Source organism: Polypterus senegalus, chromosome 13 (assembly GCF_016835505.1).
Source record: "Polypterus senegalus isolate Bchr_013 chromosome 13, ASM1683550v1, whole genome shotgun sequence".
Classification (NCBI taxonomy): Eukaryota; Metazoa; Chordata; class Cladistia; order Polypteriformes; family Polypteridae; genus Polypterus; species Polypterus senegalus.
This window is the reverse complement of record NC_053166.1, coordinates 100,964,806-100,990,892: the sequence shown is the minus strand read 5'-3', so window position 1 is coordinate 100,990,892 and position 26,087 is coordinate 100,964,806. Positions and strand designations below refer to the sequence as shown.

Sequence of the window (26,087 nt, the reverse complement as noted above, 5' to 3'; positions counted from 1 at the left end):
CTGTCTCTGTCTCTGTGGGTAGAAGGCTGAAATTTGGCAGGCTCATTTCTTACAGCTTTCTTACAAAAGTTGGGCAGGTTTCATTTCGAAATTCCAGTCGTAATGGTTATAACTGGAAGGTATTTTTCTCCATTTACTGTAATGGAGTTGAGCTCGAAAGCCGTGGGGGGGCGGAGTTTCGTGTGACATCATCACGCCTCCCACGTAATCACATGAACTGACTGTCAACGCAGCGTGAAAACCAGGAAGACCTCCAAAAAGCACTGAAGAAAACATGCATTATATAATTGAGAAGGCAGCGAAACAATAAGAAGCGAGCGAGTGACATATACTACCATATTAATGAGTGCTGCTACTTCGGAAAGAAAGCAAGGTGTAAACCTAAACTTTAAGTTCATAGACAGGCTGCCGCTGGTGTTTCTCATGCCCACAGGTAATGCGGGATACAAGTTTAATGAGAGGACGCAGGATATAAACGAGAGTTTTGATCACTTTGTAACCAAGTTAAAATTGCAGGTTAAGGGGTGTGCTTATGCAAATTCCGAGAGACTGTGTTTGTGGGGGATTGACAGTTAAGGCGGGTGGGGGAGTCACGTCATCTCCCCTCCCATTTACCTCATTTCGTTCTGAGCTGAGCTCTGCGGCTAACGCCATCTTTCGAAGCAACTTCGTCACACTGCCACCAAATACTTACAGAAAAATCCACAAGTTAATACACACGCTGTCTCTAGAGTTTCTCCACACTGAATCCTCCAGGCTCTACTTACAAAAGGTTACATTGACAATCATGTTACGTTATTTTTAAAATCTTTCCTTTTCTTAGCACAAGCACAGCTGAGAAGCTTCGATGCATGTGCTCCATAACGCTAAAAATAATGCATTTAATCACACTTTGCATTACAAGCAAAGGGGAACTTTTGTCAACACATGATTTCCTGGTACACTGATTACTTTGATCAGCCCATCCCTATTCATTTTACCCTCGCACCACCTTGGTTTGAGAAGAAGTATGACAAAATATGAGGTTAACACAGAAAAACAGATCACCAATTGAAGCTTTTATGAATAATCGATTCTCCATCCATAATTGTTTTGGTAAAGCCATACTCAGTGTAATCCTCCTTCCATTTTAGAATTTTTCCGCCATTAGCCATGATTAAATGAATGGTAAAAAAGTAAGAGCGAAGCGAGGGTGACTTATTTAGGCAGGCATATATATGACAGCAACACTCATGATAATGTCAATCATGTTACGCTATTATTAAAATGTTTCCTTTTCTTTTTCATTACTTTAACACACTACTTCTCCGCTGCGTAGGCGGTGGCGTCTGCCTTGGTTATGGGCCTCAGGTTGGGCTTGGAAGCCCAGCCCTGTAGGGCCCCATGGCCCCCGCCAGGCGGTGCCCCGGTGCCTGGATATCCCTGGAGCCCAGCACTTCTGCCACACCAGGAAGTGCTGGGGAAGACGGGGACACCCGGACGGCTTCCGGGTGTGCAGCTGGCACTTCCGCCACAGTGGAGCGTGTTTGCGGAGGAGTGCCGGGAAGCAGCTGGAGCCCATCCGGGTTCCAATTTAAGGGGCCGCCTACCTCCAGTCATTGGTGGATGTCGGGTGGACATTGGGGGAATCAGTGCAAGAGGCACTGGGGAGTGCACGTTAAATTGTAAATATATTGTAAATAAAGAGTGTGTGGTGAGAAATAACGATGTCTTTCGCGGCTTCACTCTATTGCGGATTTTAAATGTAAGCATATCTAAATATATATCACGGATTTTTCGCTGGTTCACTAATTTCTGTGGACAATGGGTCTTTTAATTTATGGTACATGCTTCCTCAGTTTGTTTGCCCAGTTGATTTCATACAAGGGACGCTATTGGCGGATGGTTTAGAAGCTACCCAATCATAGCATTGAGGAGTTTTAGTTAATATGTAATACATGCTCTAAGATATGCTTGATTATTCTTTTGACTGCTTGATTGTTTGCTTGTCTCTGCCTCTCTCTCACCCTCTCTGACATTCTCTGCCTGGACGAGGGGTGTGAGCAGAGGTGCTGTTTGCACAGAGGCTGTTTGCTTAGAAGATACTGACGCTACTCTAAAAAATGCCGCGGCAAACTTAAAAGCACACGTATTGATTTTTTGATTGTTTGCTTTTCTTTGCCAGCAAGATATATTTGCTTTCTTTTAATTGTGAGAAAGAACTGTCGTCTCTGTCTTGTCATGGAGAACAGTTTAAACTTTTGACTAAAGGGTGTTATTTCATATCTAGAGGGCTCTAATAATGTTAACAATGTGGGAGAGTTTATAAGGGCTTAAAATATATAAAAATAACTATACAAACATGGTTTCTACTTCATGATTTTTCATCTATCGCGAGGGTTCTGGAATGCAACCCCGCATCGAGGAGGGATTACTGTATATATACATACACACACACACACGTAGGTATAGGTAGGTAGGTCAAAAAGTAAAGGGATTTATTTCAATTTCTGTTTTTATTGTTTGGTAACACTGCTCGTATCCTGCGCTGAATGAGTGTAGTCGCCAACACTTCTATACAACATGTAACTCTTATTCCCGCGTTATTCGTTGGAGTGTAGGAGACCGTTAAACATGATAGCTCCATTGTCGATCTGCACCAAGGAGGAAATGAGGGCAGTGATACCTTATTGTTTGCGGAAGTTGTTAAACTTGCGGCCCGTTATCGTGGCGAGGGAGATGGATTTTTACAGGAAATTGTTACTGTAGGTGAAAATTGGGTTCATCATCACAAACCGGAAAGTAAGGCTGAGAGCATGGTTTGGAAACTAAAGGAAGCGCTAAGGGGAAGAAGATTTGCAAGTGATGAGGAAGTCATTGATGCGGTGTAAAATTGGTTGCAGATGCAACCGAAAATCTTTTTTTTCCGATGGAATCAAAAAACTTGGGAAAAGTCGCAAGAGAAAAGCATGATGTAGGAATGGGGAGTCGGTCTACCTCTTTTGTTTTGGAGTGTAAATTGTCTCTTAATAGATTTTTGTTTATCGATTTTTAAAGTTTGTCCCGTTTCACTACTACCTTGGCAGAGTCGCAGGAAATGGCTAGTTACAGAAAAACAAGATAAGACAATCTAGTTAAATGAATGCCAAACTCAGAATTGTAAATTTGTGGTGTTTTTTTTGTATATTCTTTAAATATACAAAGAAAAAAAGGAAACAAAATTAAAAATCACTTTGCTCTCTTTCAGATGATGCCAAGTCATAGACACCCCACAAGAAGCGAAACTGAGACAAACTGATGGATAATATGGTAGTGAGCTTTTTGTTAATTTGTAGTAGTAAGCAAGTGGATTACATTGTCATGAGTACTCATTGTGGGTGAAATTGTGTGCTTTTACTGTAAGAAACGGGAAAGAATTAATCGGCAAAAGTACAGAGCAGCAGAGAGCGGAAGTTCAGAACAGCAGTGAGCAGAAGCACAGAGCAGCACTGTCTCCTACATGGACGTAACTTTTCACAAACACCAGAGTGAAAAAAAAATAGCTGAAAACAACTCCGCACTAAATGTAAGTTCTATCAGTTCTCTTCCCATTGAGAGCATGTTTATATGTTGTATGTCCTGCAGCATGCACATTTCAGGATTCCCAGCCGACAATACAAACATCTTCACCAGTCAAAAGTGCTTAGTTAATTTAGAGTTGGTCGAGAAAGCACGTGATTTGGAGGACCATGTTAGGAACCTGATAGCAATTAGGCATACTGAAAATTGGATTGACTCGCTTTGTTTAGACAATTCGCAATTTCTGATTTGGCTTAATTTTCTTCAGGTCCCACTGTTGTCAATGTGCAACCAAAATAAGCAGCACCAATTTAGATACAGGGCAAGTGGGTAACAGTGAGACAGGAGAAATGTAGTTCCTCGGCACTGAGGTCACCAATTAAGACCCAGATTCTCAGCAGTTTGCAGCACACCTGAGGACAAAAGTGCTCATAATTGGAGATTCCATAGTGTGGAATGTTAGAATTCCAAACTATGATAAACCAGCAGTTAATGTTTAAATGCCTGCCGGGTGAAGATTTTGAGACCCATTTGGAATATGTCCCCAACGATGAAGTACAGTATCTACTTTATTGCTGCATGGCAGCACTAATGACATTTATTTACAGCAGTCTGAGGTATTAGAGGGGAACTTCTCTTTATGTACCAAAGCTAAAATAAAATGTCAGAATTTAATTGTCTTTTGCCCCTTACCAAGATTATATAGAGGAGACCTGATTTGTTGCAGATTACGTCCCTTCACTGCTGACTAGAAACCTGGTGTGCAAATAAAAACATAACCTTTATGAACAATTGGGATGATTTTGTTTATGAAAGACCTGGATTTTTCAAGAGAGATGGCATCTTTAACTGGAGGGGATCTTTTGTATTATCCCAGAATTTGGCAGCAAAACTGCCTGGCTGACTGATCTGAGCACCATCCAGGCTGCAGTCTTGTGATTTTAAATCACAGGCTGTTGTTTATCTGACCTATTACAATCCTGTAGATGTGGTCTCTCTAACTTTTCTTTCTCTCTCTCTCTCCTATGATATGAAGAAGCAGCGGAAGCAAACAATGGCCAAATATGAGATGAACTGCGTAGTCAATGAATTCCAGGCTCTCGACATCCAGATCCAGAAACTCCTGTACCAACGGAGACACCTGAGCGATTTGAAAGCTTGTCTGCTGGAAAAATTCTCCCAATCATCTGAAATCATTGCAGCAAATCATGGTTCAGTAACATCGACTCCACGCTGTGCCACTCACTTTCAAGGCCAAGTGAGCTTTACCCCAACGCCTGTTGTCGGAGCTATGCAGTCTGGGGTAAAAGCAAGAACGCCTCCATCGGCACAGGCAAGCATTTCCACCCAGATCCAGTTTGCCTTCAACCCTGGCTGATGTATTTGTGATTGGAGATTCAATCATATGAAGCCTAAATATCTCTTGCCCTAATTAGAAATCTTTTGTCTCTTGTTTTCCAAGTGCTCGTGTCCGAGATGTTCTGAGATGAGCACCGACAGTCTTTGAGAGGCACAAGAACAGGGCAGTGGGATCCATTGTGATACACTCTGGGGTAAACGGTGTGAGACACAGATAGTTGGAGATTCTCAAGGCGGACTTCTCAACACTAATTAAAGCCACTTAGGAGAGGACCCCAGCTGCAAGAATCTTCATCTTGGGTCCCTCACCTCTAGTTAGAAGATTGAACGAGTATTACAGTCATCTACTGGCATTAAACATCTGGCTGAAAGGCTTCTGCGGAGTCAAAACATTGGGTTTGTAGACAACTGGGACCTCTTCTGGGAAAAGCTGCATTTCTTCAAGCAGGATGGTCTGCATCCAAATAGATTTTGCGCTCGGGTCCTCTCCGAAAACCACACATAAGTAATTTTTGTCTCTTGACTGTTAATTTTTATTCCTAACCTTTTCCAAAATGCTTTGCTAGGATGGAATAATTCAGTGACAAAATCTTCCTCCAAAGTGCACTACAGTAATACTGTAAGAACTAACCTCAATGCATGTAAAAAAACTAGGCAGGGCGTCATAAATACGAATAACTTGATTACTATTATAACTCTAGATGAACAATGTATGAAAACTATAAACACAAATTATAGATTAAATAAAAAAAATGCACAGAGCAGCGCTAATTAAAATCACTTAATTTCTATCTCAAATACCCATAACGCACATACAATTCAGTTCTGCTCTTCCAAAACATTAAATATGGCTTTATTAAATGTTAGAGCATTAACCAACAAGATGTTTACCATCAAAGATCTTATTAGTGATAGAAAAATTGATTGTGAAATGTGGCTTAGCTCTGATGGTGCTATTTTAATCAAATCTGTGCCTCCGAATTACAGCTTTGTTCATGCAGATCACCAAGGTAAGAAAGGCGGTTTAGCAAACATTTACTCGTGCTGGTTAAAGTCTAAAGATGTCAGTTTTGGTAAATTCAAATCCATTGAGTATCTTGTCTTTTGTTATTCATGGAGTTTCTTAGTTTCTAGTATTATCTGTGTATAGACCTCCTAAATACAATGCGCCTTTCTTTGAGGAATTCTCAGACTTGGTGTCAGTCTTAATTACGAACTATGACACGTTCCTAATAGTTGGCGACTTTAACTTTCATATCGATAATCAGTGTGACCCGAAAGTAAAAGATTCATGAACCTCCTGGACTCTTTTGATTTGAACTAGCACATTAGTCAGCCTACACACAAAGCAGGTCATATGTTAGACTTAGTAATTACTAAAGGACTAAAATTAATGTGAAGCAGATCATTGATATTGGTCTGTCAGACCATTTTCTCTTACTATGTAATATAGAAATAATGATAGAAAATATTCACAAGAAGCATATTGTTAAAAAACGCTTATTTGATTCATCAGCAACTTCAAAATTTACAAACCTGCTAAACAACCAGTCTTTATGTACTGCTTACTGTAATAGTGAGAAAAATGTAAATAGTAAGGTGTGAAAATTTTAACACGAAGGTGAGAGCTGCACTGACAGTCGTACCTGAAAAGAAAAATCTTCTAGCACTGTTATATCATGGAAGACCCAAAGAGTCTGATCTAAAGAAAAAACCGAACTGAACTGATTATCCACTATGAGATATTGAAGGTTAAAATAACAGAATACAACAACATAGTCTGTCTTGAGAGGTGGTGTTATTTCTGTAGAATTATAAAATAACAATATTAGTAATCCCAGAGTCTTATTCTTTACAATTGATCGTCTGCTAAACCCAGGTCTCTCATTGGAATGCCTCCAAAATACTTCCAGTGAAACTTGTCAGGCTTTTTACTGTATTTCTCAATCAAAAATTAATGATATTAGAAATAATATAGTACATCTCCCCAATACTGATCCTCTTAAACCCTGGTACTCCATTATAAACAAATTAAATTCTTTCACCAAGATAAATTTACCTGTTTTATATAAAATAATTTCTCAACTGAGACCCTCCACCTGCGTCCTTGACCCAATACCAACAAGTTTTTTCAAAGAAATATCCGGCGTGTTAATTGATAGTATTCTTGACGTAGTAAACTATACGGGGGTCTTACCAGACTGTCTTAAGACTGCTGTAGTTGAACCCCTGCTCAAGAAGAACAATCTTCACTCCTCTGATTTTGAAAATTTTAGACCTATTTCTAACCTGCCTTTCTGAAGAAAAATTCTAGAGAAGGCAGTCATTATGCAGCTTAATGATCACTTCAAAAATGCTATCTATACTAATAAAAGGCAAAGCCCTCATTGACTCACTCATCATTAATTCTCCAACTTCCTGTGTAGGTAGAAGGCTGACATTTGTCAGGCTCATTCCTTACAGGTTACTTACAAAAGTTAAGGAGGTTTCATTACGAAATTCTACGCGCAACGGTCATAACTGAATCCTACTTGCATACATATATACAGTATGTCCATAGCCTGCAGCTCGTTCGCCGTGTGAGGTGGCATTGTGTCCCCCATCCCCCCGCCCCACGTAATTGGCTGCCTGCCCATACAAGGCCGTCCGTCGCTCTGGTCTCTTCATTCCCTTCCTTGCTTCGCCACGGTATTCATGTCTCCCTGCTGATAACTGCAGCCTTTTTATTTAATCCACGGCTTCTCCGATGTTTTATTGTTCATTTATGATTATAGTTACTGTGTAGGTATTTTAGACTTAGTTTACTGTTCAGGTACCCATTTCCTTTACTGTTCCAGCCGTACCCCCATTAACATGTCTATCGAGGTGATCACCATTGACTAAAGAACTGTCACTTATCGAGTGGTTTCCATGCCCGGAGATGCCGCCTTCCTTTTCCATTCTCTGTGTTAAATATCGCACGCCCATATCAGGGTCTCTTTTGATATCCGGAGGAACATTGTGTCTTATGTATTGAATGACTGGGACAGGTTCAAGGTGTGGACTGATGATGGTACAGGAGCACTATAAGAGTGAAATGCTTAAGCCCTTCACCTATGGTTCTGCATGTGAGTTGATGGCTGCCGCTGAATTGTTCGGTTGTCGCTTTCAAGTGTACCGAAATGGCCAAATATTTTACACCTTTGGAGAACCGCCAATGCCTCTTAAACATCTTAGATTCACAGGTGAGTAGTGGACACTTTGATGTTTATGAATGTTTCAACTCTCAAAAGCTGGATGCAAAGTTATCGGTGAAACCGGTTGTATGCTTACAACGCTTGACAGATGCCGAATGTGACTTCAACAGAACAAGTCTTGCAAATACTAACGTAATTGAAACAAACCATGAAACACAAACCGATTATGACAGCAGCAATCCAAGCTGTGAGAAAACAGTAAAAAGGATGCGTGTCAGACGTTGTGGTACATTTTCTGATGCAGCTAGACGGAAACAACTTTGTGACACTGATGCCAAATATTCGCAAAAAAATCCACATGTTAATAGAAACACTGTTGCTAAATACTCGCAGGCAAATCCACAAGTTCATAGAGACGCTGCCGCTAAATACTCACAGGCAAATATACAAGTTAATACTGTGAGTGCCTGTTAAACATCTTCGATTCACGAGTACAGATTTGGGTAGTGAACACTTCGATGAATGAAACCTATTACCTTTACAACGGTTGACAAACACAGAATGTAACTTGAACACAACATGTCCTCCAAATACGAACCTGATTGAAAGAAATAATGATAATCAAATCCTTGATGACAGCAACACTCATAACAGTGACAAAACAATTACATTGACAATCATGTTACGTTATATTTTAAAATGTTTTCTTTTTCTTAACTTCTTTAACACACTAATTCTCCGCTGCGAAGCACGGGTATTTTGCTAGTTAAGTTTCAGTCAGGTTTCAGAACTAATCACAGTATAGAAACTGCACTCATTAAAGTATTAAATGACCTGCAGGTAAATGCAGACAGAGGCCGCTTATTTGTTCTCATCCTTTTCGATCTGAATGCTGCATTTGATACCATTCATCACAATATTCTTAGAAATTGCCTTAGTCAATGGGCGGGCTTCTCTGGCAGTATCTTAAATTGGTTTGAATCCAATCTGGCAGGTAGAATATTTGTTGTTAGTTGTGGTAATTATATTTCAAAGGCACATGATATTCTATATGGTGTTCCACAAGGCTCTGTCCTGGGTCCACTGCTCTTTTCGATTTACATGCCCGTTACATTTACATTACCGTTAGGTCAGATTATTTCAAGGCATAATGCGAGCTAACACAGCTATGCTGATGACGCACAACTGTATTTATCAATAGCACCTGACAACCCCGACTCTCTTGGTTCACTGATGCATTAGAATATTAGAACACTCTAGACGAGAACAGGCCGTTCAGCCCAACAAAGCTCGCCAGTCCTATCCACTTACTATTTCCAAAAAAAACATCAAGTCGAGTTTTGAAAGTCCCTAAAGTCTTACTGTCTACAACACTATTTGGTAGCTTATTCCAAGTGTCTATCGTTCTTTGTGTAAAGAAAAACTTTCTAATGTTTGTGCAAAATTTACCCTTAACAAGTTTCCAACTGTGTCCCCGTGTTCTTGAAGAACTCATTTTATTTTATTTTTTTAATTTTATTAATTTTATTGCAATCATTCCATATAAACCAATTTGTACAAAAAGTAGTATTGAGAACAAGTCGACCCCCACCCCTGAAAGAGAGAGCAGGGCCAACGAAGTAAAATTTAAGGCTTGTAAACATTCCTAAATTGATGAGTTTCATAGGCCAATAGCGATGAATAGAGGAGTAAAAAATACAGAAATAATTTTTTCCTCTGTGCTTTTAAGAGCTTATTCTAATATATTACTGACTAGCAAAATACCCGTGCTTCACAGCGGAGAAGTTGTGTGTTAAAGAAGTAATGAAAAAAAAAAGAATCATTTTGAAAATAACGTAACATGATTGTCAATGTAATTGTTTTTTCACTGTTGTGAGTGATGAGTGTTGCTTATATATATATATATATATATATATATATATATATATATATATATATATATATATATATATATATATATATATATATATATATATATATATATATATATATATATATATATATATATATATATATATATATATAGACACACAGTCTTTGGGGTGCGAGCAACTGTTGCTGGGGGTGCCAGAATCCATGAAGGAATAAAAATGAAAAACCATTATTTGTACAAAATCTTTATTTATCCATTACTAAATAATTAAATGGGCAGGCTATTTTGTATCAGTGCAGTACGCTGCTTGTTAGAACGGATGACTCCCGCTCTTACGTGCAAGTCTGCGTGGATATTATGAACTATCAGATCTGTTCAAGTTCTATTTAAATTTTAAATAGAAGGAATTTTATTTAGTCGACAGAATATTATTCGAATAAATCAACTCAAACCTTAAATAACTTATATTTTTGCTCTCCATAAAAATATATCCTGTCTAAATTATACAAGTTAGAAATAAAGTAAACGTTAAAAGAACAAACATTCAAATTTCTTTACTCTTATGTAATTTTATATAAAAATAAACTTAAATTTTAAATATCCCAAAAGATTTTGCTCTCCATAAAAATATATCCTGTCAAAATTATACAAATTCAAATATGAACATGGTGCATAACAAAACCTGGAAATATAAATAAAATTTGTTCTTTTCAGCAATAACAAATCAAATCATTCAGTTGTCTTTGCTCATATGTCATTTTATCAGAGCTGGACGCTGGCATCTTTTTTGGCAACAAGTTTGTTTATGTTTGGTGTGAGGTTCTGTGTTGTGGAGATTCTCAGGATGGACAGCAGGTGCTCATCAGTGAGGCGACTCCTGTGTGCTGTTTTGTTAGTCTTCATGACTGAGAAGAGCTTCTCACACAGATATGTGGTACCAAACATACACAAGGTTCGAGCCACATGTAGACGGAGCTGGAGCATTTCTGCGGGAATGGAGTGAATAAACTGTGCGGGCCGTGCAGTATCGTACTTTGCCTTCAGTGTGCCATTACACTGCAGCTCAATCACCTCCATCTGAATCTGCACAGGTGCAGTTTCCACATCGACGGCAAATGGGTTGAAACAACTCAAAATTCTTTTTTTGTTCTTCAAAGTCACCAAAGCGCCGTGCGAACTCAGTGCACAATGCGCTCAGTTTATCAGCAAAATGCATATTTGGGAACACCGTTGTGGCGACTTGGTTCAACATTACTTGGCAACAGGGAAAGTGGGGCAAGTTGCACTGGTGCATTTGTGTCTCCCATAAAAGTAGCTTCACTTGAAATCACTTTGTGATTTTGCATGGGTAAAAACGTCTGCTGAAGTGTCAGATTCTTCTTTAACTCTTCTGCTTTCTGTATCTTGTGCATTGCATTCAGGTCTTTCAGGTTATCTTGATGTTTTGTCTCATAGTGCCGTCTTAGATTAAATTCTGTAATTACAGCCACATTAGCTCCACAAATGAAACGCACGGGTTTACCGGCAATGTCAGTAAACATATACTCAGCCTTTAAAAACCGATGGGAGGCTATGTTCAGAATCACCTTTTCTCTTCAGCATCGTGTGGGCTAGCTTCACAATAACTTGCAGCATCATAAGCTAGACTTGATTAACGCGTAAGTGTTCGGCAAGGCAGCTGAAGTGCTACACTGTGGGATCTGTAGTTTATTGTGTTACCAGCGCTTCATATCCCCGGGCCATTAATAACAATAATACAGTATATAAAATGATCTCGCAGGCCGGATAAAATTACATGCCGGGCCAGGATGTGGCCCGTGGGCCTTGAGTTTGACACATATGGACTAAATAGAACTTGAAAAGAAATATTTTTTCAATGTGATCGCTAATTCAGATCGAGTTGACGCACTACAGTACATCGAGCCCGCGTGCTATTGTGGTTTTGCCTGTGTGCCTCAATAAGTTACCCTCCCCTCGCTCTTACTTTTTTACCGTTCATCTAATGAATACACTGAGTATGGCTTTACCAAAACAATCATTGATCGCGAATAAATTATCCATTATTCATAAATCTTCAATTGGTGATCTGTCTTTCTGCGTTAACCGCATATTTTTTCATACGTCTCAAACCAAGGGGATGCGAGGCTAAAATAATTCGAGAAGCGCGCGTACATACTTAGTGCATCCCCACTCGGGAATCGAACCTCGGACTTCGGCGCTAGAGGCGAAGCCTTTACTATTGCGCCACGGTGTGCGGTTTGTCTATTTGAACGTAGCAGTATAATTCGGTTTTTGTTCAGCACTCTTTGGAATTGTTGCTTTTTGTCTGTGCACTGCGTCAGTTCACGTGAGCCGCTGAATATGGTTTCATATGTCACTCGCTCGCTTCTAATTGTTTCGCTGCCTTCTTAATTCTATAATGCATGTTTTCTTCAGCGCTTTTTGTAGCTCTTCCTGGTTTTCTATGTAATGCGTGATTACGTGAGAGGCGTGACGATGTCACACGAAGCTCCTCCCCCCCCACGGCTTTCGAGCTCAACTCCATTACAGTAAATGGAGAAAAATGGCTTCTAGTTATGACCATTATGCGTATAATTTTGAAATGAAACCTGCCCAACTTTTGTAAGTAAGCTGTAAGGAATGAGCCTGCCAAATTTCAGCCTTCTACCTATACGGGGAGTTGTAGAATTAGTGATGAGTCAGTCAGTGAGCCAGTCAGTGAGGGCTTTGCTTTTTATTAGTATAGATTTGATCCTGCCATGTTTTGAAAAAAAATCTGTACAGATCCTCTGAATATTTGATTTTTTCCAAATTTAAATAGTATAAAACATTGGTTTCCCTCTGACTTAAAAGAAGATATTTCGGATTCTTCCAGTTTAGCAAAATAAGTCTGTGAGAGAGAAATAATATTGTATGTATTAATGTACTAATGATCAATAAGTCCATTGTTTAAACTGCCTCCGCTAAATACATGTAAGCTAAAAAATAACTTGCAACATTTTTTTAGAAAACTGCTGACTTTTAGTCTGTTCTAAAAAAGACTGTTAATCTGTTAGGAAACGTCTGTGTATTTTGTCTAATCGGCAGCAAGCAGGTAGTTCCATTTCTGCTTTACTTATTTTTGAACAAAATGTTGTAACCCTTGGGCATAGTACTTAACCCAGCCCAAATATGTTATAATATCTCATGCTAAAGCTGTCACTGTAAAATGTAAGCAAGTCTGTTATAAAAAGGGAACTCTCCCCCCACAAGATTGGGCTTTTGCTGGTTACTGTCAGTGACATTAGCTGGCAGGGGCTGCAAGGGTCTCTGCTCACCAAAGAATTAAAGAAACTGTTATATTTTTGTCTTCTGATCAGTGTCGGTCTGCTGTTTCCCTTGAACCTTCGACCACAGTTTTCTGGTGCCCAACGTGGGGCAGAGACGGACAGGTGACTCCTCAAGCGGGATTGTCCAGAGGACCTGTAAGAGGACCAATTCCGGCTGGATCCGTAAAGCTCCAGAAAAAGTTAGGACTGGCCTGCCTTGTGCGAATCCTGTGTGTGATGTCTCTGGACCTCCTCCGATTTTATATACGAAGGTCGAGTGAAACTGGGAGTTTCCCTAGCAGGATGAGAAAAATTTTTGGTGAGTAGACCAAGAAAATCCAATTGAGTGAATGACATAGCTCAGGGATTTGACTGGTTTTATGAGAAAGAAAATTGAGAAATAAAATACCGTATCACCTAACGGATAGTAAACTGGAAAGCTGGGAATAATACTTGGGTCCCTCGGGAACAGTGTAAGGTGCTGAGAACGTTAGTAAGTTACTCCCCGTTAAGTGGAATAGAAAGGGGCGAGTGGCACAATCCTAGAAACAGGAAAGGGAGTAAAACGAGTAGAATATATAGAGTATCTGAGAAAAACACTGTGTGGGAGGGCGAGTTTCTGTCTCTAACGACTGGTCATACTCCTGCTCCTACTGGTTAATCTGTGGTGGACACCAAAAGCGGTTACCAGCTAGGAGGCACTTGAAGGGATCGGCATTGATTTGTCCAAACTCCTGGACTCCGTGCTGAACAGACTTTCAGTCCGCTAAAGCCACGAAACCACAAGAGTACTGATCCGGGAGCGAAAGGGACTGGAGACGGAACATCATGAGGGCTGATCTATTCTTCTGCGGTCCAGAGCTATTTAGTTATGGAAAAGCAAAGTAGTTAAAAGGGTCAAGAAGGTTTCCTCAGGAAATCAAAAGTCTCTGTTGGAAGGACTATTTTTGAAAAGCGTATCGGACTCCAGTTCCCACTTGAGTCCGAAAGGAGGTTCACATAGGAAACTAATAGAAAAGAAAACTGGGTTAGATTTGAAGAAAGGCTTTTTTAAAAAAAAAAAAGGAATAAACAAAGCGGTGGTAGATGGCCAATTGATGGAACAGGGTATATTTCGGAAATACAAGAAAAAAAAAATTGTGTAGAAACACCCAAGGATTTTGTAATAAGGGTCCTTACCAAATGGATATGTTTGATAGGTGGGAACTAGTGATAAAGGATAGAACCCTGGAGGCAGCACAAAAGCGTAATGAATTGCTTGCTGCTGAAGTTAAAACCCGGAAAGAAAAGGAATAAATGTTATTAGCTTTGAAGAAAACTAAGAGAATCAGAGCCCAAGCCCGAGAATCAAAGAGAGAAAACAGAAAAGGACCATCTATATCCAGTTATTTGTCCACCCCCTCCATACCAGCCTCCACCCCCACCTACCCCTCCACCTCTTGTCCCCACTGCGCTCCAAGCACCCCAGGTAACCGACGAACCATCCGGAGCAGGGTTCTTTGAACAATATCATAATGACTCATCCTCTCACTCAAATCCTGATGACGATGATCCAGACTCCAGGTCCGGATATCGGTGGTGAGATCAATCCCTAATCGCTCACCGAACTAGAAGGTCAGACTTCTCGTCTGGCCCCAACATCTGGATTCAGCTTTATCTCCCCAAAACCCAAAAACCTCCCGACTCGACATTCTCATGCCCCCTAATCGAGGTCCGTAACCCCCGACACAACCCCACCCAGGCTGCAGGACCCAATAACCCCACTACTGTAATGATTCACCGTAATTGGGACATTCAAGAATTAAAAGATGTGGTGTCTGAACTGCCCGACCCTAAAGGAGTTGGTGGGCTAAAATTCGTGGAGCAGCTCCAACAGCTATATGATATGTATAAACTCAATTCTGCAGAATGGACACAGGTGCTGCGACGAAAACTAGGTACCACATGGGCAACTGTGAGTCGGGGGACGAGGAATGGACAACCTTGGGCTTGGGATCAAAGCCTTAACCGTGGTGGGGGCCAAGAAGCCCAATTTACAACAATGGGAAGCGCTGAGACAAACTATCACAGAGAAATATAAGAAAGGCACAGACTGGTCCCTTATATCAGCTGCCAAGCAGAAGACGAGACAGTCAATGAGTGGGCACACCGAATACAAGACCTTATGGCTAATCATTCAGGCCTAGACAATGCAGATGATCGAACTCGCGCTGCCGTTACCCCTTTTGTCTCGGGACTGAAGTGACATTCAAAGCAAAGTTTGCACGTCCTGCATAGGCTGGGAAAGCACTGCATTCGAGGAAGTTAAACGCCATGCAGAACATGCTGAGAAACAGACTAAGCAAAAAGAATCTGATACACAAACTAAGCCATTAGCAGCACAGTTGCAATATTACACAGGGGGAACGAGCAGGGGGAGAGGATTCCAAGGCCGTGGATGTGGTAACTTCTCCGGAGGATGAGGGCGTGAAAGGGGACAAGGGTTTCCCGTCTTCCAACCCTAACAATTCCTTCGCTCAGATGCCCAACCCTTCGGAGCAAACACCAGCGTCCTAGCCTAACAACATTACGTAGTCCTAGGAATTAGCAGGGACCCCCAGCCATTTCTTCTAGTTTTCTTTGCTTGCCCGTCATGCTGACACAGATCCTTTACTTACTTTGACAATAAATGGCAAGGAAACTGTCTTCCTTGTGGACACGGGAGCCACACGCTCCACTTTATTGCTGTTGTAGGTCCCTGCCTCGAAAGACACTGAAAGTTCTCACTGCTTCAGTACAGCAACACACTTTACTAGTTTCAAAGCCTCTGCAAGTGCAACTAAGCACCGACAGCTCTCAATTAACTCATTGCTTCCTGTTATATCATCTGTGCCCTGTCAATCTACTAGGAAGAGATCTCATGACTAAATTGTCAGTGTCAATCTCACTGACAGAACAAGGATTCTATTGCTCCATTCTTAAGCTCCTGTGTCAGATGGCCCAACACCATCAACCCTCTTTTGCAGCCTGGACCCTAGACATCATCCCACACACCCTTCTCCTTAAAGCCCTCCACTCTCTTTTCCTTCATGCATCTTTCCCCACCTTCAAGTCCCCGACACCCTCCACTGTACTACCCAATATTTCCCCACTGAAATAGACATGCCTTGGTTAGAATCTTTCCTCTCTTCAGGTAATTGCCCAGAGACCCTTCTAATCCTTTGCATTTATATTTCATCTACTAAAGCTGCTGCGTCAGTCCATCTCACATACTCACAGAACATTTTCTATCAAGGCGGTTCGATTCCCCACGTTTCCTTGGCCAAATCTAACACCGTTCATTGGGTCAAAATTGGGGAAAGGGTTGAGCAATATCTGAATAGGGCTGATTGGCAATACGTTGCTCCAGGCATTTTTTCGTTCGTTTTTTTTTGTCACCTGTTTCTTTCTCTATGCTCTCCACAAACTGATTTTTTCCCATGGCTTGCTACAATTCCTGACACCATATGGTCTCAGGGAAAGAAAGATTTTGGCAGGATTGCAAACTGTGAACCTCTGGTAGTTTTTTCCGAAATCATTCTTCTGTCCTCACCGTGCGCAATATCCTCTTTCTCCCGATGCCGAACTTGGAATTGCGGCTGTACATAAAGATCTTGTTGAAAGGGGGGCTATAATTCCTATCCAATACTCTCCTGTAAACGCTCCAATTCTACCAGTAAAGAAAGCTGATGGCTCTTGGTGCTTTGTCCAAGATCTCAGACAGGTTAATTCTGCTATTTATCCTAGGGCACCAATTGTCCCTAATCCTTCCACTGTTCTCTCTAAGATTCCTGCAACGGCTCGTTACTTTTTAGTACTGACTTAGCAAATGCTTTCTTTTCTATTCCTGTACATCCTGACTCTCAGTTTTGGTTGGCTTTTACTTTTCAAAACTGCCGTTTTACATGGACCGTTATGCCACAAGGTTCTACAGAGGCTTCTTGTGTATACGACCGAGTGCTTGCTCAAAACCTGGAAGGTTTCTGGCCTGACAGGGGAAGTGCATTGATACAGTACTTTTGATTTATTACTCTGTAGCGAAACGGAGAAAGCATGCACACAAGATACACAATTATTGCTCATGTATCTTGTGGAAAATGGGCACAAGGTTTCTAAGGCCAAGCTGCAGCTAGTTCAAACCACTGTCAAATATTTGGGTCATGACATCACTTGTGGTACCAGAGCTCTGTCAAAAGACCGCATAACCACCATCCAAAACCTACCCAGACCGGTCACAAAACGACAGGTTATATCTGTATTGGGCATTCTTGGTTACTGTCGACAATGGATTCTAAATTTCTCTGAAAGAACACAGCCTTTACAAAATCTAGCTAACACTGCTGAACTTCCTCTTTCTGGCTGCATACAGTGGAATGAGCAGGCTGAGAAGATTCTATGTGATTTTAAAAAGTACACTACTTTCTGCGCCAGCTTTGGGGCTCCCTGACTATTCTCGTCCATTCACTTTGTTCGTGAACGAAAAGGGGGGATATATGACAATATATGCAGTAATAACACAACTCCATGGAGAAAAACAAAGGCCAATAGCCTATTTTTTAAAAAAATGGATCCAGTGGCTAAGGGACTTCCAACATGTCTCGGAGCAGTAGCAGCCACAACAGAAGCCATGCTAGCCAGTAGAGATATAGTGCTCATGAGCCCCCCAACAGTAAAGGTGCCTCACGCCGTCCACTCCATTTTAGTACAGGCCAAAGCTTCACATCTCACTAATGCTAGGGCAATACACTTTCAAAATGTACTCTGTCAAATGTCACAATTGAAAGATGCTCCACTCTAAATCCAGCCACACTTCTTCCCACTGAAGAAGGGGAGCCACATGATTTATGATGAAATAACTAAGGTCTTAAAACCTAGGCCAGACTTGCAGGAAACTCCACTAGAAACAGGAGAAGTACTCTATGTAGATGGGTGTTCCTTGCGATTGGTTAATAGAACACCCTCAACAAGCTATGCAGTGGTCAAAGGTGACCACCTGCTGGAAGAAAACCGAATTTTTTCAAATTTTAGTGCGCAACCAGCTGAATTAATAGCTGTCATCCGAGCTTGTCGGCTGTCAAAGGGAAAAATCATAACAATCTATACAGATTTCAGGTATGCTTTTGGAGTCTGCCATGATCATGGGGCGTTATGGAAATGGAGGGGATTCAAGACCTGTACTGGCAAGCCCATCCAACATCAAAAATTAGTAGAATCCCTCTTAGAAGCCATAACAAAACCATCAAAATTGGCAGTAGTCAAATGCCAAGCTCATAACTGGAAACAAGATCCCGTCAGCCAAGGAAATGAATGGGTTGACTAATTTGCCAAACAAGCTACCTATAATAAAACACCAGTCTCTTTATTCCAACAGAAAGATGACAAAGAGCCTGATAATCAAATTATCTCTTTACAGAGTGCAGGCACAGACAGAGAAAAGAGAAAATGGCCCAAAGAAGGATCCCTCTCTGATGGGTCTGGACCCATAAGGAAAATAACAAACCTTTTCATCCCAAAAGCTTCTTTCTCAGGAATGGCAAAAATCGCACATGGCCTGGACCACGCAGGAAAGGACGCAATGACTCAAGATGTCGAGCGACATTGGGAAGCCACAGGTTTCTCCATGTATGCTGACCAATTCTGCAGACGCTGTGCACTATGTCAAAAATTTAATGTAGGTAAAGGTACCCAGGTATGTCCCGCCGTCACACCTAACCCATGGGTCCATTCGAACGTCTCCAAATGGACTTCATTGAATTAACACCGTCTAAGGGCTACCACTACTGCTTGGTAATTGTCGATGTGTTCTCCTGATGGGTGGAAGCTTTCCCTTCCAAACATGCAGACGCCAAAACTGTGGCAAAAGCCTTAATAAAAGAAATCCTTCCAAGATGTGGAATAACACAGAAACTGCAGACTGATAATGGTACCCATTTTGTGAATTCTGTAATAAATTAACTACTTGGATCCAGATAGCTGTACATCATTACTGCAAATACCATCCCCAAAGTGGAGGTATTAAAGAAAGGTGCAATGGCACCCTTAAATCAAAATTGCCAAAAATCAGTGAGCAGACAAACTTAACCTGGCGAGACACTCTGCCCCTGGCCTTGATGGGATAGAGAGGAAGGAAACATCGGCAGTTGGGACTGTCGCCATTTGAAATTTTAACTGGACGCCCTATGCCTGTTGGCATGATTATCAGAAATGTCACTCTGCATACTGTGGACAATGATCTTCTCTCCAGTCTTACAGGTGTCCGAGCGTCCCTGAAGAAAGTCCATGAGCAGGTTAATCAGGCCTGGAGAACCAGTCTTCAATCAAAGGACTCCCCGATTCCCCTGGGAACCTGGATCCTGGTTAGAGATACTCGAACGAAGCACTGGCATCAGCCTCGCTGGAGGACTCCATTTCAAGTGCTACTATCTACACCACATGCAGTCGAAGGACTGCCTGCCTGGATTCACGCTTCACATTGCAAAAAATGGGAAACATAATTTTGCTCCTTCTAACATTTGCTATTCCCCTGATTGCAGGACAAAGGCAAACAGGTGGCGATCGTCTAGTTTACCAACTTGAGAAAATGCCTAAGAACTAATACCACGCTTGCTTTCCAAGTGGGAACAACTGCCTCATTTCAGATTGACTTTTGCGAAATGGTTCGGATCATGGGCTGGGTGGCTTAAGTCATCTACAAAGGCTTATTGACACTTCTGTTACGAAGTCCTATTTTCTCTACTCCCAACAGTCTCAAGGGACCCCCACAGCCTCTCTGCTTTGCGAGTATGATGAGGCTGACCTCACTGATTCTGTATGTTTATAATGTGAACATTTAATGTTCAAAGGGGGGAATTGAGAAAAAAAAATCGTTATTAAGCTATAATATTGTATGTATTAATGTACTAATAATCAATAAGCCATTGTTTAAACTGCCTCTGCTAAATACATGTAAGCTAAAAAAGTAACTTGCAACATATATTTTTTAGAAAACTACTGACTTTTAGTCTGTTCTAAAGAAAGAAGACTGTTAATCTGTTAGGAAAAGTCTGCATGTTTTGTCTTATCAGCAGCAAACAGGTAGTTCCATTTCTGCTTTACTTATTTTTTGAACAAAATGTTGTAACCTTTGGGCATAGTACTGAACCCCCCACCCCCAAATATGTTGTAATATCTCATGCTAAAGCTGTCACTGTAAAATGTAAGCAAGTCTGTTATAAAAAGGGAACTCGCCCCCCCGCAAGATTGGGCTTTTGCTGGTTACTGTCAGTGATATTGGCTGGCAGGGGCTGCAAGGGTGTCTCTGCTAACCAATTAATTAATAAAGAAACTGTTATTTTTGTTCTGATCAGTGTCGGTCTACTGTTTCCCTCGAACCTTCGACCACATCTGCGTGCCAAAAGTGTAGTAAATGCAATCAGTTTGTTTGTCCTTCTCCACTTTAAACCCATCTGGAAGAACCCCAAACACAGTTGTTAATGGGTTAGGAGGGATTGTGAGACCAAGGCTGTCTGAAAGGTAATTCAAAATTTTTGTCCAGAATAATGTTAATTTGGTGCAGGCCCAAAACATGTGACCCAGTGAGGCTGGGACTTGATTGCAGCGTTTGCAGGTTAGATCTTGCCCTGCACCCGTTTGGAGAGTTTTAGGCGAGACAGGTGTGCTCGATATATAATGTTGAGTTGAATAATTGTATGCTTTGTGCATATGGAGCTCGAGTGAATTCTCTGCATTGCTGTTTTCCACTCCTTTTCTGATATATTAATTGAGAGATCTTTTTCCCAGTGTCCTCTTGGATCTTTGAAAGGGAGGGACTGTAAAATAATTTTATATATTGCAGAGATGGTGTCTGAGTCCTTGAAATTGAGCAATATTTTTTCCAGTATGGATGAGGGTGCAAGATGAGGAAATTGGACAGGTTCTGTTTAACAAAGTTCCTAATTTGAAGATAGTGAAATAAATGTGTAGATGGAATGTTAAATTTGGAATGCAAGTGTCCATAGGATGCAAAGACGTCTATATAAAGATATCTAAGCAAGTTAATCCCAAATTTTTTCCAGATATTAAACTGCATATGTGTGCGAATGTTGAAATTTGGTTATTAGTATATTGCCGATAACTTGCTTTTATTTGGGCACAGAGCAGGGAATATAAAGAAGTACTGCAGGATTTTAGTTCTTAAGAAGAATATTCATCTTAACAGTGTTAATTCTTCCAGCTAGAGTGAGATGAAGGGTTGACCATCTATGCAAGTCTTGCTTAATCTTTTCTATGCAGACGGCGAAATTTTGTTAATAAAGAGCTTTATGTTTACTCGTGATGTTTTACCCCGAGGTATTTAAACTGCTCTGCGATAATAAAAGGTTGGGTGTCTAATCTAATATTATATGCTTGAGAATTCACTGGAAAGAGTACACTTTTATTCAGATTAATTTGAGACCACAGATCTTTTGAAATTCTGTGAATGCTGTTAAGACTGCAGGCACAGAATTTTGTTGGTCTGATATATACAGCACCATATCATCTGCATATAGAGAAATTTTCTGTTTCAGTCCTCTTATAATTCCCTTTATCTGATCAGCATTTTGACAGTGTATTGCCAGTGGTTCAATGGCGATTGCAAACAGCAGCAGTGACAAGGGGCATCCTTCTCTGGTACCATGTTCTAGTTTAAAGTAGTCTGAACAAATGTTGTTGATACAAATTGAAGCTTCTGGATTGGTATACAGTAGTTTTATCTATGCACAAATGTTCAGGCCAAACCCAAATTTCTCCAATGTAGTAAAAAGGTATTTCCATTCAATAATGTCAAATGCTTTTCCTGCATCCAGTGATAATATTTCTGGGGTGTTTGACTTAGTTAGTTAGTAATTACATTAAACAGGCATCAAAGATTTGAAGATAACTGTCGACTCTTGATAAATCCAGTTTGGTCTTGTGATATTACCAAAGGGAGCACTTTCTCCATCCTTCTAGCTATGATTTTTGAGAGTATTTTAACATTATTCAAAAGTGAAATTGGTCTGTATGATGCAAATTGTAATATGTCTTATTTTGTTTAGGAAAAATGGTGATTAATGCTTGGCAAAGTTTGAGGCAGAGTTTGGTTGTCTCTGGCTTATGTAAATGTTGCTAATAGGAGGGGAGCTTGTTGAGTGGAGAATTTCTTGGAGTTCTGCATGGTAGCCATCAGGGCCTGCTGCTTTCCCGCCTTGAAGTGACTTTATAGCATCTAGTAATTGAGATAACGCCAGAGGTTTATCGAGTTCCCCCGCACTAAAAGTGTCAATTTGTGGTATCTGTAATGTATCCAGAAATGGATTTTGGGTTGTCTTCTTTAAACTCAGTAGAATATAAGGATTTATAGTAGTCTCTGAATGTGTCCATTATGTTTTTGTGGTCGATGATTTTGTCTCCGTTCATGTTGGGGATTACTGGTGTTGTGGACTTCTTGCTTGTTAATTTGATGAGCTAAAAGATTACTAGCTTTCTCTCATTGTTCATAGTAATGATGTCTGGATTTATAAATTAGTTGTTCAGTTTCTTTAGTTGTCAAGAGGTTTAATTTGGAATGCAGAGCCTGCCTTTTCCTATGTAGAGCCTCAGTTGGACGCCTGACATGTTCATCTATTCTAGTAATTTCACTTTTTAGCTCTGCTACGTTCTTGGTTTCGAATTTATTTCTGTGGGAAAGATATGAGATGATTGGTCCTCTTAAGAAGGCCTTAAGAGTTTCCCAGACTATTCCTTCAGAAATCTTTCAGGATGCATTTGTCTCTAGGAAGAAACTGATTTGTTTGGATATAAATTCTGTACAATTTTCGTCTGCTAATAGAAGTGGGTTGAGATATCATCTGCGAAGTGAGTGTGTGGGTCATAGTAACTTTAGCTCCAAGATCAGAGGTGCATGGTCAGAAATAACAATAGCATCATATATTTATTATCTATAAAGAAATAATCAATTCTTGAGTAGCTATGATGTACTGGTGTGTAGAAAGAATATGTTCTTGAGTATGGGTTTAAAAACCTCCAGGGGTCTGATTAAGTTGATCAGTTATAAACTTTGTAATTATCTTTACACTGTTAGATGTCTTCTCTGGGATAGAAGTCCAATCTAAAAGTGGATTTAAAACATAATTAAAATCCCCAGCCATTATAATTTTGAGTGTTCACATTGGGAATGGATGCAAATAAATTTTGTATAAATTCCTTCTCGGCATTAGGTGCATAAGCATTTATCAAAATCATTTTACAGTTAGATAAGTTACCCATGACCATCACATATCTCCCTTCAGGATCCAATACTACATCTGATGCTACAAATGAGACTGTTCTATGTGTGAGAATTCCCCCACCTCTAGTTTTCTTTTTAAAGCTAGAATGGAACATTTGGCCAGTCCAGTCCTTTTGCAGCCAGAACTGATCCTTGCTTAGTAAGTGGTTCTCCTGTAAAAATACTATTTTACTGTTTAAACCTGTTACGTGAGAGACTACTTTCTTTTTAATTTGTGATTCAGGCGTTTAACATTCCAGCTCACAAAGTTAACTGTCCCATCATGGAGACATTGATTCTGAATTTTTGATGTCATTTTATAGTCTTAACTGGAAGTGAGACAGCTTTAACCTTAATTTCCAATTTCCCCTAGAGTTATTGCCATGCAGCCTATTGTTACATTGGTAGTTATAATCTATACTAATAAAAGGTAAAGCCCTCACTCACTGACTCACTCACTCACTCACTCACTCACTGACTCATCACTAATTCTCCAACTTCCCGTGTGGGTGGAAGGCTGAAATTTGGCAGGTTGATTCCTTACAGCTTCCTTACAAAAGTTGGACAGGTTTTATATCGAAATTCTACGCGTAATGGTCATAACTGGAAGCAGTTTTTTTCCATTTACTGTAATGGAGATGAGCTTCAACGCCGTGGGGGCGGAGTTTCGTGTGACATCATCACGCCTCCCACGTAATCACGCAGTACATAGAAAACCAGGAAGACCTCAAAAAAGCGCTGAAGAAAACATGCATTATATAATTGAGAAGGCAGCGAAACAATAAGAAGCGAGTTCTGCTACTTCGGAAACAAAGCACGATGTAAACCTACACTTTAAATTAAGTTCATAGACAGGCTGCCGCTGGCGTTTGTAATTTAGTGCCTGCCCATATGAGGCCATCCGTCAGCGGCAATCCAATAGCAAACTGCCACGGGTAAATATTCACGGGTGAAGGACTGTGCTTATGGAGAGGAAGATGAGATGGTCAGGGTGGTGTTTGACACAAACTCAGCGAAACTGCCAGAGAAAGTTTAAAGTGCCAGGACTAAGGTAACATTAAATAAAGCTATGGACATAGCACGAGATGGCACCAGCACAGCTGGGAACCTTCGATGCAAGTACACCGAGTGGCTCACGTGAACTGATGCAGTGCACAGATAAAAAGCAACAGTTCCAAAGAGCTGAACAAAACCGAATTACACAATTGAAAAGGCAGCAAAAAATATGAAGCGTCTGATAAGCATATTCATAAATGCAGCTACTGTGGAAACAAAGCACACGGTGGAAAAAGTCAATGTCCCGCTAAAGGAAGACAGCGTAAAAAAAAAAACCTGTGCATGCAGTTTGTCACATCACAGATAAAAAGGAAGACGAGCTGTTTATTGATGCAGTAAGGAACTAATCGATGAATGAAACCTCTTATCTTTACAACGATTGACAAACACGGAATGTAACTTGAACACATCGCACAAATACGAGCCTGATTGAAAGAAATAATGATAATCAAATCCTTGATGACAGCAACATTCAATAACACTCATAAAACAATTACTGTATATTGACAATCATGTTACGTTATTTTTAAAATGTTCCCTTTTCTTTTTCATAACTTCTACTTCTCCACTGCGATACACGGGTATATATATAAATGTATATCTATAGCCCGATCTACAATATATACTTTAGCATAGACAAGCGGTGGCGCATTGTAGAGTCTTCGCCTCTAACGCACATTCGAGGTTCGATTCCGAGAGGGATGTACTGACTATGTACGCGCGCTACCTGATTCATTTTACCTTCCCATCTCCTTGGTTTGGGACGTATGAAAAAATATTAGGTTAACGCAGAATCATGTTACGCTATTTTAAAATTTTCCCTTTCTTAGCACAAGCACAGTTGAGAAGCTTCGATGCATGTACTCCATAACGCGTTAAAAAATAACGGATTTAATCACACTTTCAATTCCAAGCAAACGGGAACTTTTGTCAATGAATGATTTCCTGGTACATCCATTACACTGATGCACACATCACAGCTACAAAAATGTTAGAGTCGGAATAAAGCGCGTTCCTACGACTGATCATTTCGACTACCCGAAAAGCCTTGATAAAAGCATGGTTTTGTGCACACTGAAAAGCAAGCAAAATTAGATGCATTACAGAAAGCGGACTTTGTGGCTCTTACTGGGGATCATTGGACTTCCGTGACCGTTAGTAATTCTAAATACATCTAATTACAAAATGTTCAATGATCACACTGTTTTAGCCTAATGTACAAAATAATTTTGGCTAATGTTACTCAGAGTTTAAAGAGTAAGCTGGTCAAATTACCTTTTATGTTTCTGACTTATTTTTTTAAGAAGAAAAACTGCACTTTATGGTGAAATTTTGGTTATTATTATTTAAAGACAATACTATTCTGAAAATGTACTTAAAGTACTTAAACTACCACTTTATTTTTAAGTCTGCCCAATTTTAACCAGGGATGATATTTTTGTTTCTGTTTTGAATTCAAATGCAGTTTAAAAGCTTTTTTTCAGAAATTAAAA

General features: G+C 40.3%; 1 protein-coding gene and 2 long non-coding RNA genes across 4 annotated transcripts in view; 2 read left to right on the top strand and 1 right to left on the bottom strand.

Moving 5' to 3' along the window:
• arhgef3l (Rho guanine nucleotide exchange factor (GEF) 3, like) overlaps positions 1-26,087 on the bottom strand; it is a 285,898-nt gene that overhangs the window by 146,717 nt on the left and 113,094 nt on the right. The gene's annotated exons all lie outside the window — the stretch shown is intronic.
• Positions 3,222-4,806, top strand: LOC120542478. The gene is made up of 3 exons (XR_005636184.1): positions 3,222-3,288; positions 3,383-3,544; positions 4,574-4,806. It is a non-coding gene; the product is annotated as an uncharacterized LOC120542478 (long non-coding RNA).
• On the top strand, positions 5,286-20,613 carry LOC120542479. 2 transcript variants are annotated; one of them, XR_005636185.1, is made up of 3 exons: positions 5,286-5,401; positions 13,305-13,572; positions 19,516-20,613. It is a non-coding gene; the product is annotated as an uncharacterized LOC120542479 (long non-coding RNA). The 2 variants fall into 2 exon arrangements; XR_005636186.1 differs by lacking the exon at positions 19,516-20,613 and adding an exon at positions 18,685-18,720.